We start from the raw sequence: 15,836 nt of genomic DNA, 5'->3' as shown, positions 1-15,836 counted from the left end.
AACTCTATCCCGACCTTATTGGCGAAATATCTCATCGTCTGCACTATTTTCCAAAGGAAGGGATGAGCCTGCGCTAGTGTAATCTGATATCTCCGTCAAAAATCAAGCACGACCCGGTCGGGGGAACCCGATGCAAAAACATGCGTGTATACACTCAAAAACCCCTCAACGTAAGTCATGACGCTCTCTTCGGGAGAAGGTACTTGTAATACCGCGCCTTCTCCCCATCCGCAGTCTTTTCTAATCATTTCGAGGTTTTCCTCTCCCACTAATGAGATGATCCTCGACACATGCTCCCAGTGACCCGGAATATTAGGAGGCCTCCCCAGCATGACGACTCACCTCTAGGAAAGGTACCCCAAGGCTCGCTCATCAGGAATCGGCGGTGAGTCGCTATCACTAACCAAATGCGGAGCCCAAGAAGAACTCCCCTCCACCCGACTACTGAACGTTGACGTAGAAGTCATAGCTACGATAGAATAGGAGGAGAAAGATGTGGACCTGAGCAAAAATTCTGAATTGGGTCAACGGAAGAACTAGCGCAAAACGCCAAGCTCTGCGGAAGAGATAGTTTATCAAAGCAACAGAATCACCATTGGAAAGGCAGAAGAATAAATATATAGGAGCAAAGCAGCAACTTCCCACCTACCCAAAAGGCCAATTAATTCTAGCCGCGTTAACGTTGCCCTCTCCTAGGGAAACATACTGGAAGAATCACCCCAGGACCTCTTTTACAAGATCAAGCGAATGTCGCTACCCCGCAGAACTCAAAAAACTATGAGGCCTTGAGGGCTCCACGATATCGCCAGCACCGGTCCAGTAAGAGCTGTCGATTCGACCCCGTGGCATGGCCAGTTTGAGGGTCCCGGTTGCTCCAAAAATGGATTTCTAAAGGTAAACGTCAAAAGTCGGAAGTCAACCCACAAAAGCAAAGGAACAAAGAAAAAAGAGACTGAAAAAACTAATAGGAGGAAAGTCCCTCTTTTTTACATTACCAATAACATACCCACAGGAGACATCTTTACAAAATCTATCCCCCGGGGCTGCATACAAAGGGAAAAAGAGGGGATGCAAAACGACTTGGAGACTACTCCTCATCACTACTATATTCACCCTCATCAGGGACAATTAAAAGTGCTAGTTCTCTCTATAATTCACAGGCTTCCTCGAGATTAGCTGACAGGTCGATGCCTCTAGCCCCGATCTCCTTCAGGGTCTCTCTCCTCGCCTCCGCCTTAGCATGATTAATAGCTCAGGCTAGTTTCGGCTCAGCTGCTACCGATATGTCACGAGCTATTTTGTGCGACGTGGTTGCATCCTCGAGATAAGTGGCAGCATTTCTTTCAACCTCGGACTTAGCTGCGGCCAAGGCAGCAACCTCCTCGCGAGCATTCCTAAGAAGATCATGGAATGTCACCAACTCCTCATTAGCTACTTCAATTTGCTTCCTCAGCCTAGAGATCTCCGTGTTCAGTTGGCTAATCTGTGAACCACTCTGCTCGACCAACAAAATAAAGGTAAGCCAATTTATGTTGAAACACGGGAGCAGAATTCATGTACAATCAAGGAAAAATACCTACGCAACAAGGTCGGCCTTTTCCCGGAGCGCCATCTCCAAAGCAGCTCGGAACTCTCATAGTTCTTTCCCTCCCCAGGCAGAGCGAGCCTCCGAATCCCGCAGCATCGTGATAAGTTTCTTACACTCCTTTTCATGGTAAGAAAGCTCCTCGTGGAGCCGAAGGAAGGCATGATCGTAGATATCTTTGCACTGCATCATAGAAAAAAAGTTAGAAAGACAGAGAACGAGGCCCGAGACTAAAAGAAATGCAGGACATTATCACCTACCATTAAATGTCTATCACCTACCGTATGAATTTCTCCGCCGCCTTGACGGCGTTGGGAACATCAAGACCGACATTATCACTAACACCGTCAAAGATGTTGGCAAGAGAGCCTCCCCCTTAGAGAGGAATCCCTGCTTTGACAATGACTGCTTCTTGAGCATCCCTCAGTTCCCCTGACGAGACCTGAAAATATGAGATGAAGTCGTTCATGTCGCCAACTTCCCCAAAAAGGCAACCCTTTGTCCAGAAAAGCTTCGGGCCTAGACCCTTCAGGATCGATGGCAGCGGTCCCCCCCCCCCTCAATGGAAATTGCACCAAACCTGGTTGTGCAATTTGAGGCCGTATTAACACACTCTTCAAGGGTCTCCAGTTTACGAGGCTGACCGGAGTTAGCCGTTCTGGACTCAGCAGCCTCCGATCGAGGTACCTGCGAGGCTCTCGCATTCAACCTCGTCCTCTGTGCTAGCTGGCACTCATCATCATCCTCTTCCTCGGTGTTGGGATTTGCCCCTGAAGTTGAAGCAGAGGCCCCAGCAGTGGATCGAGTCTCAAGTGACCTGGTTTTCTTTGACATAGGAAGGGCGACAGTCGCCTTGCCTTTTCTCTTCATGCCCTTGCCGAGCTACAAAGCCTCCACTTCGCCACCAGGGGTGGCCTCATCTGTATATTCTCGCAAGACCTGCACAAGCGCAGTAACCGCAAGATGTCATCACTAAGGGCGCAGATAGAAACACAAATATGAGGCGTAGGTGGTTAGGAAACTCTACCATGATTCTTGGCCCATCTATCCTTGGCCATGTCTGTCCAAGCCCAAACAAGATATGGGAATGCCTTTCCAACCACTCGATCCACCCCAACAAATCTGGAACCGCCTCGGGGTACCAAGCAACGGCTGTAGGAAGCGTAGAGAGGTCGTTATTTTAGAAGAAAAGTATTAAAAAGTGGTTAAGGGAATATTTCTTACGTTGCGTGTTCCATTTTTCAGGAAAGGGCATCCTCCAGGCCGAGATGATATCCGAGGTCTTCACCTGGACAAATTTGCTCCACCCTCGATCCTTTCCCTCGTTGATGCTCGAGAAAAATCATTTTTTGGACCGATGATGGAGCCTGATCAAACCTCGATAATATTGAGGGCTATACATCCTGATCAAATAATTGTGGGTAAAAGTTTCACCCCCAACCCCTTCGGTGAAGTGGAGGAGCATCAATACTATCCCCCTGAAAGAAGGATAGATCTGACCAAGCATCACTTAGTACTTGTCACAGAATTCAAGGATAACCGGGTCTATATCCGGGGGAGAGGATTCGGAAGAGTTATTAGGACCCAAGGTAAACGGGTAGGTATACACGTAATGAAAGCTAGCCTTATAGTCCATTATATTCTGATTAGGACCGGGAATCTCCACCCCTACTGTCTCGCTCCATCGGCAGTCTATCCTCACCGTTTGTATGTTGGTCATGACGCTAATGTATCAGGACACATGCTCACACTGGCCCGTTGTGGAAAAAGTGGTATCGATGTTGAAATTCTTTGACGTATTGAGATTAGGTGGAGTACACTGTAACAAGGATGGAATCGGTCTGGCTTTCTCTTTAGGCGACCGGGACGATGATGCAGCTTCGTTCCGTCGAGGAACCGTTCTAGAGGTCCTAGCCATATCAATGGTAAAAATTTCTCTAAAACAAGATGTAAGAATGTAAAAGGCGATGGGTTCTGACTTGCGAAGTTGAAGATGGGGTGAAAATAAGTAGTTTCAAACAGTCGATGCATTTATAGGAAGTGCATGGGCAGCGGAAAGGACGAGCCAATGGCAGTTCGTGGGTTCCTCAATTATCGCATTTGATAGCGACCTTGGCATGGTTTTCTGGAACATGGCATTTAATGCTCTTATCGGTTGATGTCACAGAAATGATGTCCTCAAAACGATGGCTTAAGATCGTTTCCTATTACTTCATTCCAGGAAACGCGAAGACTATCTGTATACGGTAAAATCAGAGGATCCAATTTCTCATCATTAAGGAGTTTCGGGAAGTCATATCGAGACCTCGAGGCTGTGGGGTTGCGGTAAAGTTCACTCCCTCGATGTTCATTTATGCTCGATCCAACGACAGTGCTAAGGAAGGGGAATTTCCAAGGCGAGCGGGAAACACCGACAGAGTCTGGTATCATGTCTAGCCATCCCATCTCCGTACCTTTACAATTAATGCATTATATACTATGTTGTATTTCCCCTCCTATATAAAAGGGATCCTCATCACTTTGTAAAGGGCTATTTTTGCTCCAACAATTCTACACAAGATCAATAACAACTCTCTCTTTCTTTTCTCTCTAACTTACTCGCTCGAGACTACCTCTTTCATTTATTTCTTTCACACTTGTTCTTCATTTATTGCTAGATATTGGCATAAAAAGCCTCTTTTAATTATATTCTAACTGTTAGTCCCTTCTCGTTACCCTCAATATCTCGAGCCTGAGCACAGACATCGACCTCGAGGCCCTTCATCGGTTAGCCCGAGGCCCGGATAATTAACTCATCGGTTTGATTGTAACATTGTTTTAGCTCGCATTTCACCTTTATTTTCACATATCTAGCATCCACTACTCTAATGACTAGCATAAAATAGATCATGTATTTTTAGAGTCCCATCAACAAATTTAATTTTTATTACCATTTTACGGTAAACAATGATCATGAGTAGCATTTGAGGATCGTGCTCCAGAACCTGAGAGAGAAGAAGTTATATGCAAAACTTTTTGTGTGAATTCTTGCTTGATTCGATGGTGTTTTTTGGGTCATGTGGTGTCGGCTGAGGGAAGCAAGGTGGAACCGAAGAAGATTGAAGCAGTTCAGAGTTGGCCCATACCGTCTTCAGTTACTGAGATTCAAAGTTTTCTTTGTTTGGCCGGGTATTATCACCGTTTTGTGGAGGGTTTCTCATCCATTTCTGCACCTATGACTACATTGTCCTAGAAGGGTGTTCTTTTCAGATGGTCTGAGGAGTTTTAGGAAAGCTTTTAAAATCTCAAAGATTGTTTGAGTACATCCCAAATGTTGGTGTTGCCTATAGGCTCGGGGTCTTACACTATGTATTGTGATGCATCGTGTATTGGGCTTGGCGTGGTGTTTATGAAGAATGATCAGAAGACTTCCTACACATCTCAGTAGTTGAAGGTTCATGAGAAGAATTATCCGGTCCATGACTTGGAATTGGCAGCTATTGTTCATATATTGAAGATTTAAGGGAATTATTTGTACGTTGTACCATGTGTGGTCTATACCGACCACTGGAGTCTCCAACATATGTTCAAGAAAAATGATCTTAACTTGCAACAGCGGAGATGGTTAGAGTTCCTTAAATATAATGATATCACTTTTCTATATTATCCAGAAAGGCCAATATGGTGGAAGATGCCTTGAGTAGTCAGGCGTAGAATTTGGGCAGTTTAGCATATCTACTAGTAGTAGAGAGGACACTAGACCTGGATGTTTAGGCCTTTGCTAGTTAGTTTACTAGATTGGATGTTGTGAAGCTCAGGATGGTTCTTGCCTATGTGGTTTATCGATCTTCTTTATATGAGTGTATTAGAGAGCGTCAGTATGATGACCCCCATTGTCATGTCCTTAAGGACATGGTACAACACGGTGATGCCAAGGAGGTTTCTATTGGAGATGACAGGGTGTTGCAGATGCAGGGCTGCTATATGTGCACAATGTGGATGGTTTACGTGAGTTGATTTCAAGGAGGCCCACAGTTTGCAGTGTTCCATTCATTCGAGAGCCGCTACAAAGTATTAGGATTTGAGCTAACACTGCCAGTGGAGGAGAATGAAGAAAGAAATAGTAGCATATGTGGCTTAGTGCCTAAACTATCAATAGGTCATATACAAGCAAGAGAGGCCGGGTGGTTTGCTTTAGAGACTTGAGATTCCCGAGTGGAAGTAGGAGCTTGTTACCATGGATTTCCTTTTTGGGCTCTCATGGACCTTGACGAAATTTGACGTAGTTTGGGTTATTGTGGATAGGTTGACCAAGTCGGCTCATTTCAACCCAGTGGTGGATACATATTCTTCATATCAGCTGGTTTAATTTTATATTTGTGAGATTATTCGTCTCCACAGCGTGTCGGTGTCCATTATCTCCGACCGAGGCACACAATTCACATCAGTTCTTGGAGGGCTGTGTAGGGTGAATTAGGCACACAGGTTGAGTTGACTACAATATTTTACCCTCAAATGGATGGACAATCCAAACGCACTATTAATATATTAGAGGATGTGTTTCATGCCTGTGCTATGGATTTCGGGAGTTCTTAGGATAAGTTCTTGCCGCTTGTGGTGTTCGTCTACAAAACCAACTATCAATCGGGTATTCAGATGGCTCCTTATAAGGCCATATATGGGAGATTACGTCGTTCTCCAATTGGTTGGTTTGAGCCAGGAGAGGCTAGGTTTTTGGCACATATTTTACTCGAGATGCCTTAGATAAAGTCAAGTTGATTCAGGATCGGCTTAGTACAACCCAGTCTAGACAAAAGAGTTATGCTGATCGAAAGGTTCGTGATGTAGCATTTAAGGTTTGAGATAGGTTTTGCTTTGGGTTTAACCCATGAAGGGTGTGATGAGGTTTGGAAAGAAGGGCAAGTTGATCCTTGGGTATATCAAACTTGTTGAGATCCTTGAGAATATTGGTAAGGTGGCCTACAAGTTGTCGCCCAGCCTATCGGCAATTCACTAGGTGTTCTATAATGACCCGACCGGTTGTTTTGAGCTTTTGCATTTTCTAGCTAGTTCTCGGGCATTACTTTCCCCATGTAATGTAATATGACTTATGTAAATCGTTAGTTTTGGTTTTCAGGATAATCGGAATAAACTTGGAAGAATACTTCCTAATTTGAAGCTTGAAATTTGAAAGGTTTGACCAATATTTGACTTGTTTGTATATGATCTCGGATTGGAATTTTTATTATTTGGTTAGCTCTGTTAGGTTATTTGGGACTTCGGAGCGTGATCGGAATGCATTTTGGAAGTCCGTGGAAGGTTTAGGCTTGAATTGGCGAAATTGAGATTTCGGCGTTTTCCGGTTGATAGGTGAGATTTTGATATAGAGGTCGGAATGGAATTCCAAGAAATGCAGTAGCTTCGTTGTATAATTTGGGATGTGTGTGTAAAATTTCAGATCATTCGGACGTGGTTTGGTTGGGTTTCTTATCTAAAGCGTAATCTAGAAGATTTTGGGATCCTTAGGCTTGAATCCGATGCAAATTTGTCATTTTGATGATGTTTGGTGTTTTCCGAAGGTTGAAACAAGTTTGAATGAGGTTATGGGATATGTTGGCATGTTTGGTTGAGGTCCCGAGGGCCTCGAGGTGATTTCGGATGATTAGGAAAGAAATTGGAATTTTGTTGCAGCAGCCGATATTGCTGCTTCTGGTATTTTCGCACCTGCGGTTTGGGGACCGCAGGTGCGGTGCCGCATATGCATTGGAATGGCCGCAGAAGTGGACGAGGAGGAATTTGGCAGGGACAGCAGAAGCGATCAGTATTGTCGCATCTGCGGAGTCGCAGATGCGGAGTTTTCATCGCAGATGCGGATTCTGGTCCCTTAAGTGATTTCCGTAGATGCGGAGGGTAGACCGCAAATGCGGTACCGCAGATGTGGTTAAAATGCCGCAGATGCAGAAAGGCCTCGGCAGAACATATAAGTCATTTTATTTCGTGAGTTTGAGTTATTCCACCATTTTTGACTTCGACTTGAGAGCTTTTGGACGATTTGGAAGAGGGATTTCAAGGAAACCTCGTTAAGGTAAGGATTTTTGGACCTAAAAAATATTTCTATGGTAGTATTTCATGGATTAAGGATGAAATTAAATGAATTAAAATGCTAAAAATGAAGGATTAGGGCTTGAGTTAAGAGGCCTTAAATTGAGGATTTGAGGGGTCATTTGAACTCCGATTTTTGTATTCTTGATATGCATAGACTCGTGGGAAGATGAGGAATCTATTGATGTAAAAATTTCTGAGTTTCGAGAAGTGGTCCCGGTACTCAGGTTTTGGTAATTTCGGGATTTGTGCCCTTTGTTGATTGTTTTCGCTTGGGCTTTGTTCCCGTAGCATATTTTGACGTACTCGTTCTGATTTTGGATAGATTTGACGCGCGTCGAGGTCGATTCGAGGGGAAAAGTCATTGTGAGATAGAGATTTAGCCGGTTCGAGGTGAGTAATGATTGTAAATGATGCTCTGAGTGTTTGAAACCCCGGATTGCACATCGTAGTGCCTTATTAAGGTGTGGCACACGCTTGATGACGAGTGTGGGGTCGTGTACTATTGAGGATTATGACTTGGTCCATCCCAATTGATGATTTTACCGCGTATTTTACTGAAAACTAATTGCTATCATCATTATTTGGGCTGAATGTCACATTTGGGCTTAGTGCCAGCTATTTGAACCCTTCGGGAATTGTTGTTGATATTTCCTCACTATATTGATTTTATACTTGAACTCAGTCATGTTATTTTCCACTGTTTTTAAAACTCAGCCAAGTTTATTTTGCTTTAACACTTGAAATGATATTTCAAATAACATTTTGGGCTGAGCATCATGTTTTACTGTTGCCCGATTGGATTACGTGATTTTTGACTGAGTAAGACCGAGGGCCTGTATTGTGAGGATACTTTTGGATCGGGCTACACGCCGCAGCAGTGAGATACTGATTTGATTATAAGGCTGAGGGCCTGAGATATGTACGCCACGAGTGGCTTGTTGATTGATATGAGGCCAAGGGCCTAGATTTGATGCCATGAGATGGCTTGAAATTGCGCTTGGGCCGTAAGGAGCCCCTCCGGAGACTGTACACCCCTAGTGAGCACGGGTACCCATTGTGATGTGAGATTGAGCCCGAGGGGCTGGTATTGTTCTGAGATTGAGCCCGAGGGGCTAGTACTGTTCTAAGACATTGCCCAAAGGGCGGATTTGATGACATTGTGCCCGAGGGGCAAACCTTATGTGCTTATCTTTTCTTATTTGCATGCCATTTACCTGTTTAAATTGTGTATTCGTGCCCGAGGGGCGGATTTATGTGCTTATCTGCACTAATGGTTCTGCATTCATTCGCATAACTGTTGAAAAAGTCATTTTCAAAGAAGTTTCAAACTGAGCTAAGATGTTTTAAGAGATTTTACAGCTTCACTGCTTTCTTACTGGATTTGAACTTCTTCTATACAGCATCCTGATATGCTTTACATGATTTGCTTTGGAGTACTCACTTTACTCCCTGCACCTTGTGTGCAGATTCAGGTATTTCTGAACTCAGTAGCGGGTATTGGCTGGTCAGATGCAGAATCATCAGAGGTTAGCAGGGTAGTTGCCGACGTTCGCAGCACCGCTTTTCTCTCTCTTCATTCCATTAGTCTGTATTTGTACACTTCAGATTTTCAGTTGTATTTATACCCTAGTAGATGCTCGTGACTTGTGACACCCCGGTTAGGGTTGTGTCGGGTTGTATTTCCGCTACCTATTATCATTAAATCATGCTTAGACTATTTTTATCTTGTTAAACTGTTTTAAAGAGTGAATTGGGTTTAATTGGCTGGCCTTGTCTTCACAAGAGGCGCCATCACGACCAGGTTCGGGGTTAGGGTCGTGACATGTTCCAAATTTCAATGCTCCGGAAGTATTATCATGATTCGTACCATGTAAAATATCTCATCTTAGTCCAATTGGACAAGTATATGACTTATGTTGAGGGTCCGGTGACCATCTTGGATAGGCAGGTCCGAAAGCTGAGGTCAAAGTATATTGCTTAAGTGAATGTCTAATGGAGCGGTCATACGGTCGAGGAGGAGACACGGGAGGCCGAGCACGACATGTGGAGTCATTATCCACACCTTTTCATCATTTCATGTATTTCATTATTCACGTTCAAGGATGAACATTTATTTTAAGAGGAGGAGAATGTAACGATCTGACCAGTCAATTTGTGTATTTGCGCCCCGTTTCCCCTTTTTATGCTTCACATATGTGCATTTGTGGTTTTATGATTTGCGGGTTGATTAGTTTCGTTATGAGAAGATTTTAGGTTGATTTGAACCCTTTGATTCTTGGATTATATGCCTAAGTTGATTATGTTAACCAATGCTTGATTTTAGTGAGAATAACCCTTATCGCATCCCATTTACTCGCGAAAGAAGAAGAGTCGCCACCTAACGATTTTAAAGATGTGTTAGGGCACATATTATGTAGATAACTCTTTTTTACTAGTCAACACCACTAAAGATCAGGTAAAGGCTCAAATTACCTCAAAGAGAAGGCGTTAGGCACTCTTTAAGGTCCACAAATGTGGGTCCCGGCCGAACTTAAGACGATGTGAATTATAATTAGGCAAGATGATCACATAAGCGAAGAAAATAAAAGGTCAAAGAGTTTTATTATAACAGAATGATAATTGATATAAAATCTTAAGGATTACAATGATATAACTATAACGGTCTATATTATATGACTAAGTGTATAAAGAAAGGGGGGCTCCGAAGTTTTTTAGCATAAAGGATCACCCCGTACAACATAAATTTTACTTTGCAACTCCCTTGGAATAGGGAGTTACTCATATTATTAAAAGGGCACAGACTATCATCTCCTGCTACCCCATTACTATGTTAAAGTTGTTTACCTAAAGGCACTCTAATTCAATTCTAAGTTGTACCCTATGCGTGCACTACCCGTCCTATGCCTATGGTCCAGGACGCTTGGGACCTCTATTTAGGTGGTTCTAGACTTTACTTAGGCTGCTCAAAATGATAAAACTAGGCGACATACAAAACAAATAGGACTTCATGTAAAGGCAGTTAAAGACTCAAGTTAAGCTCCACACTTAGACAACAAATGCACGCAAGCAGATTTTCCAATTAGATAGTATCAGAATTAAAGTCATAAAGCCTTATAGATATGGTTTCTATGTGATTTGATTTCAAGTGTACAAGTAGTTTCAGATTCGAGGCGTCACTTTAAACTTATAGAGATGGTTTCTAAACGACTGCACAGTTTAAGCGTATCTGGTACTGTTATGCTGATCGTTGAGATTACAGATTATAAGTTATCAAGACCTATAGACATGATCTCTAAGTGATTTACGCAATGGGGCAATGAAAAACCATTGGAATGATTTAGAATTACTCGTGTTTGTTCCTATTGGCATGATTTCTAAGTGAGTAGCAATACTTTATAGCTAGGTTCCAATAGTTGGCAGATTTATCGTTTGATTCCTATTGGCATATTTTCTAAGTGAATGACGTGATAAAAATAGCAACAATAATAGCCAATTAGTCAATTAAGGTCTTATAGACATGATATGTAGATGAATATTAATGTGATACTATAGTCATTGTCATACCCCAAACCTGGGGAGGTGTGGCTGGCACCCTGTGCTGTGCTGGCCCTAGCGAACTACTCTGTAACTTATGATCGTTCGACTAAAACAAGAACATACATAGTTTGAGTTAGATGGACTTATTCCTTTTGTAACTATCATGGGCCCACATGGCCACAACTCATGATGTACAACTGTACGTGAGAAAATACAATATCACTGAATAATTTTTCTTAAAACATGAATACATATGGGTCGTCAAGGCCTCTGACATACTATACAAGATTAACCTCTGTCTAGAAAGCCTATAAGATTATTTGATATCAAATAGGACAGGGTGCCAGCCTACCCATAAGTCTGTAGAAAACTTCTGACATGATGACTCATAGACTCGGCTGCACTACGAATGAGGTGGAGTCTTACCGATCCTTAACTAAAACCAATCTCATCTACTATGAAGGCTTGTCAGACTGATTATCAATACCTGCAGGCATGAATGCAGCATCCCCAACAAAAGGACGTCATTACGAATAATGTACAGAGTATGCAAGGCATGTAAATCAGTGTATAAAGGACATGGAAGAAACATGGAGTAAAGGACTTAACCTGTAAGTCTGGGTAGCTTTGTAAATTATGAAATACTTATATTGTCATGCATATGCATATGAATGTCATGTCGTGTATAGGTACATGTGTTCATAACATCATCAAGCCTCTATGGGCATCCCATCATATTATCTCGACCACTGTAGGCAAAATCATCAACGTATACTAGCTGATCAGGTGGTGGTGCATATATAACGCCATAACATTTTTCCATATCTTATATACATACATACATACATATATATATATATACATATATGTGTGTGTGTGTGTGTGTGGTATGTGTGTGTGTGTGTATAACGCCGTTTGAGTCGTGGGTAAATGCATATATATAAATGAATGCAATGCATAATGAAGTAAGACAATATGATCTTTTGGAATATTATGAGATCCTTGAATAGACAATATGGTAATAGAACATATGGGGAATCAGTACATATTTAGACATGCTTGAATATCACTTTATAGGAATAAATAATGTAGATATCCTTAACTTCTAAGAGTAGAACCACTTATGGAATAGCATTACATTTACGTATCGCTACTTGGGTCATGCCAAAGAGAAGTAAGGAATAGTCTTAAAATACCTCAATTCCATCTTTGGATGACTACGACTAGTAAATCCTTCTGATAAACATCTAACCTCAAATGCTTATACGAGCTCGTTCATGGTCATAAACATTGGATCAAACTTGGGTTGCATTCTTGATAGCTTCACATTAATTTACATCACTAAGAAGAAATACCCGATGCATTTTGCACTTCAACGCCAACACAATAACTTACTTGGATGTTGCAGCACATGTACATGAGAGCTTGCGAGAAAAATATCCTAAGTATCATCTTAAACTTGTTACTTATTTCTCAGATAGAATATAATTCGTCAATCCCATTAAACCCCACCACCAATTAAAAGTGATTCATGTAATTAAACTAATATATAAGCTTCTCGGTTTCACCAACTGCATGATCAGCTTATAAAACTTAAAATCTATAATTGTTCACTTGTGTATGAAGACCTTGAAACAAGACAGAAGCAACATCTTATTAAACTGGACTACTGGTATAGTCAGTGATCTAAAACTTTGGTAGGAGATTGCATTCATTTTTTTAGTGTCAGCCTCCAAGTTTTCGTAAGTGATGCCACTAGTAATTCAACTAATACATCATATATTTTGTATAAGCTTCTTTTAAAAAACTACAATCTCACAGCTAGCCTCAGTCATTCATATAGTATCCTCTATTAACATTCCATAAATCCTTTTTTGCCCATTTAGAAGAGTTGGGATAGGTGCAATAATAGACAATCATTTCCCTTGTTTATAAACAGAAGCCTTGGTTCTTAACATTGAACACAATTTTATTCATATCCATGCAATATTAAATGTTGCCACCTTATTAATTATAGTAATAGTCACAATATGGTCTTTAAATCAAGACACTTTGGGGCTGCCAGTTAGTTGATTTTAAATCTTTATACAAAGACCTTAGTCTTTATCCAAAGATAACCACTAACTATTAATTAACTAGGTAATATCTCATTACCTAATAATTAGCCAATTATCCACATAATTAAGAATTATTTTCACTTACTTAAAATACTACTCACTTTTAATACACTTTATACACCTTTCTATAATATACTTTACTATCATTGTCATGTGGTACCATATAAAATCAATACATATACTATTATTTCATTTAAACATCCATGTAAAAAAATGCACATATTTTCCCAACTTCTAATTTTCCTAATCCCATATAAAAAGTAAAAGATTTCGTACGCTTAATTCTTAAAATGGTAAAAAGATAACCTTATTTTTCTTGCGAGAAACTAATTTCCATCTTTACAATAAAGAAAATCTCATAAATTTTTTATATTATGAGTATAATTTACCATATTCGAAAATAGTAATAATGGTAACTATCCAAAATTATATTTATAAAACTTTTACGAAAATACTCCACTTAAAACAAAATACCACACTAACAAAATATTTAATGGTATTAAGATTGTTAAACTTATAGAGTCTTATAATAAAAATGTATCAAACCCTCCATAACCTAGTAATAGACATAATCCCTTCGAATTCATGTGGTTTTACTGCAGCACATCCTAATGCTAAGGTCACTTTTGTGACGACCCAAACCGATGGGCTTTATCACGGGCATCCGGTAACTTACTTAATCGAGTACCAACATAACATATCTTTCTTATTGTGATTTCATTGGCAAATGGGCCAAACGGGCCATCTTGGGCTAACCATAATAAACGTAGGGGAATACTCAATATAAGGCGATCCAACCTAATATAAAAACTTATACATGTGACATACGGGCCTATAAGGCCAATGTGATCCATTATATACTTTAGATATAAGCCGACAAGGCCATACAAATACTTGTATACATGATATCTGTCTACAAGCCTCTAAGAGTACATACTTATAATAAAGGTCAGGATATGGCCCCACCATACCAAACACTACACGTCTAAATCAAACTGACCAAACAAGCAACTCCGGAGCAAATAGAGTGCGCCAACATCTTCCATTGAGCTGATAGCCTGCTTGGATGACTCTCGAGCTGTCTATTGAGACCTACGGGCATGAAACCCAGCGTCCCCAAGAAAAAGGGACGTCAGTACAAATAATGTACCGAGTATGTAAGGAATAAAAATTAGTAAAATTAGAGACATGAGAGAAATATGGAGTAAAACACTCGACATGCAAGTCTGGATAACTCTACAAATCATGAAATACTTATAGTTCCATGCATATGCGTACGAATGTCATGTCGTGCATAGGTACATGTGCTCATAACATCATCAATCCTCTGAGGGCATCCCATCATATCATCTCGGCCACTATGGGAAAAATTATCAATGTATACCAACTGATCAGGTGGTGGTGCGTATATAACGCCATAACCTTTCTCATATCCCATATATATATACACATACATTTATATATACATACATATATATATATATATATATATATATATATATATATATATATATATATATATATATATATATATATATATATTATGCGTATATAATGCCATATGGTCATGGGTCAATGTGCATGTATAAATGCATGAAATGCATATGAAATACGTTAATAAAACCTCTCGGTACGTCATAAGACCATTATGCCTCTGATTAATATCATGAAATAAACTTTACTAACTTACGTATTTTTTAGACCCATGAATATATGATAGAATAATATGATACATAGGGATTCAAAAACATAGTCATCTCTAGTATTTCTATGAATAGAATCATTTATGGAAGTTGTGCATTTGCTCGTTTTGTTTGTATCGTATGGATCATGCCAAAAGGAAAGATGGGATAGCCTTAACATATCTGAACCGATTCTCTTGACAATCCCTCTAACATACATCAATTGCGATAAAAATGTAATGGAGGATCGAAGTAGGGGAATTTGTATGATATTTCTCAGAAAGATTGCATCGTACTCCCTTAGAACCGGAAAATCCCGTTGCTATTATGCTAAATAGTTTCGTATGAATTTTTTTTATTGAAGAAGTCACGTTACATGTATATAAATGTTCTTGTTGAAGCAAACTCACGTTACTTTATCTCACTTTGGAAAAGAGTCAAAATAAATCTTGTTTTTTGAATTCAATCTGTACTTAGCAAGCCAATCTATACCATTTCATATTGTAGGAAAAACCTTTAAGATCATGGGTTGTGGTCCCCATTTCTTTGGGATGACTTGGCCACAAAAATCCCTTAAAGTTTGCCACCTAATTACATGATATAAGAGTTATACTTTGGCTTTAATGAAGACTCATTTTGCTGCCACGTTGGTTAATGTTTATCTACCCAATAATTATCCACCAATCTCTTGATTATCTTGTTAATCTCCCACTAACCAATTACCCATATAATTAAGAATTATCTTAAATTACTTAAAATACTACTCACTTTTAACACACTTCATGCACTTTACTATCATGGTCATGTGATACCTTGTATAACACTAGTCCA

At 40.3% G+C, this 15,836-nt stretch overlaps 1 pseudogene; it reads left to right on the top strand.

Moving 5' to 3' along the window:
• Positions 1-5,383: 5,383 nt before the first annotated feature.
• LOC104234976 (rDNA transcriptional regulator pol5-like) overlaps positions 5,384-15,836 on the top strand; it is a 48,001-nt pseudogene continuing 37,548 nt past the window's right edge.

Source organism: Nicotiana sylvestris, chromosome 9 (genome assembly GCF_000393655.2).
Source record: "Nicotiana sylvestris chromosome 9, ASM39365v2, whole genome shotgun sequence".
Lineage (NCBI taxonomy): Eukaryota > Viridiplantae > Streptophyta > Magnoliopsida > Solanales > Solanaceae > Nicotiana > Nicotiana sylvestris.
This window is presented reverse-complemented; position numbering and strand designations above follow the sequence as displayed.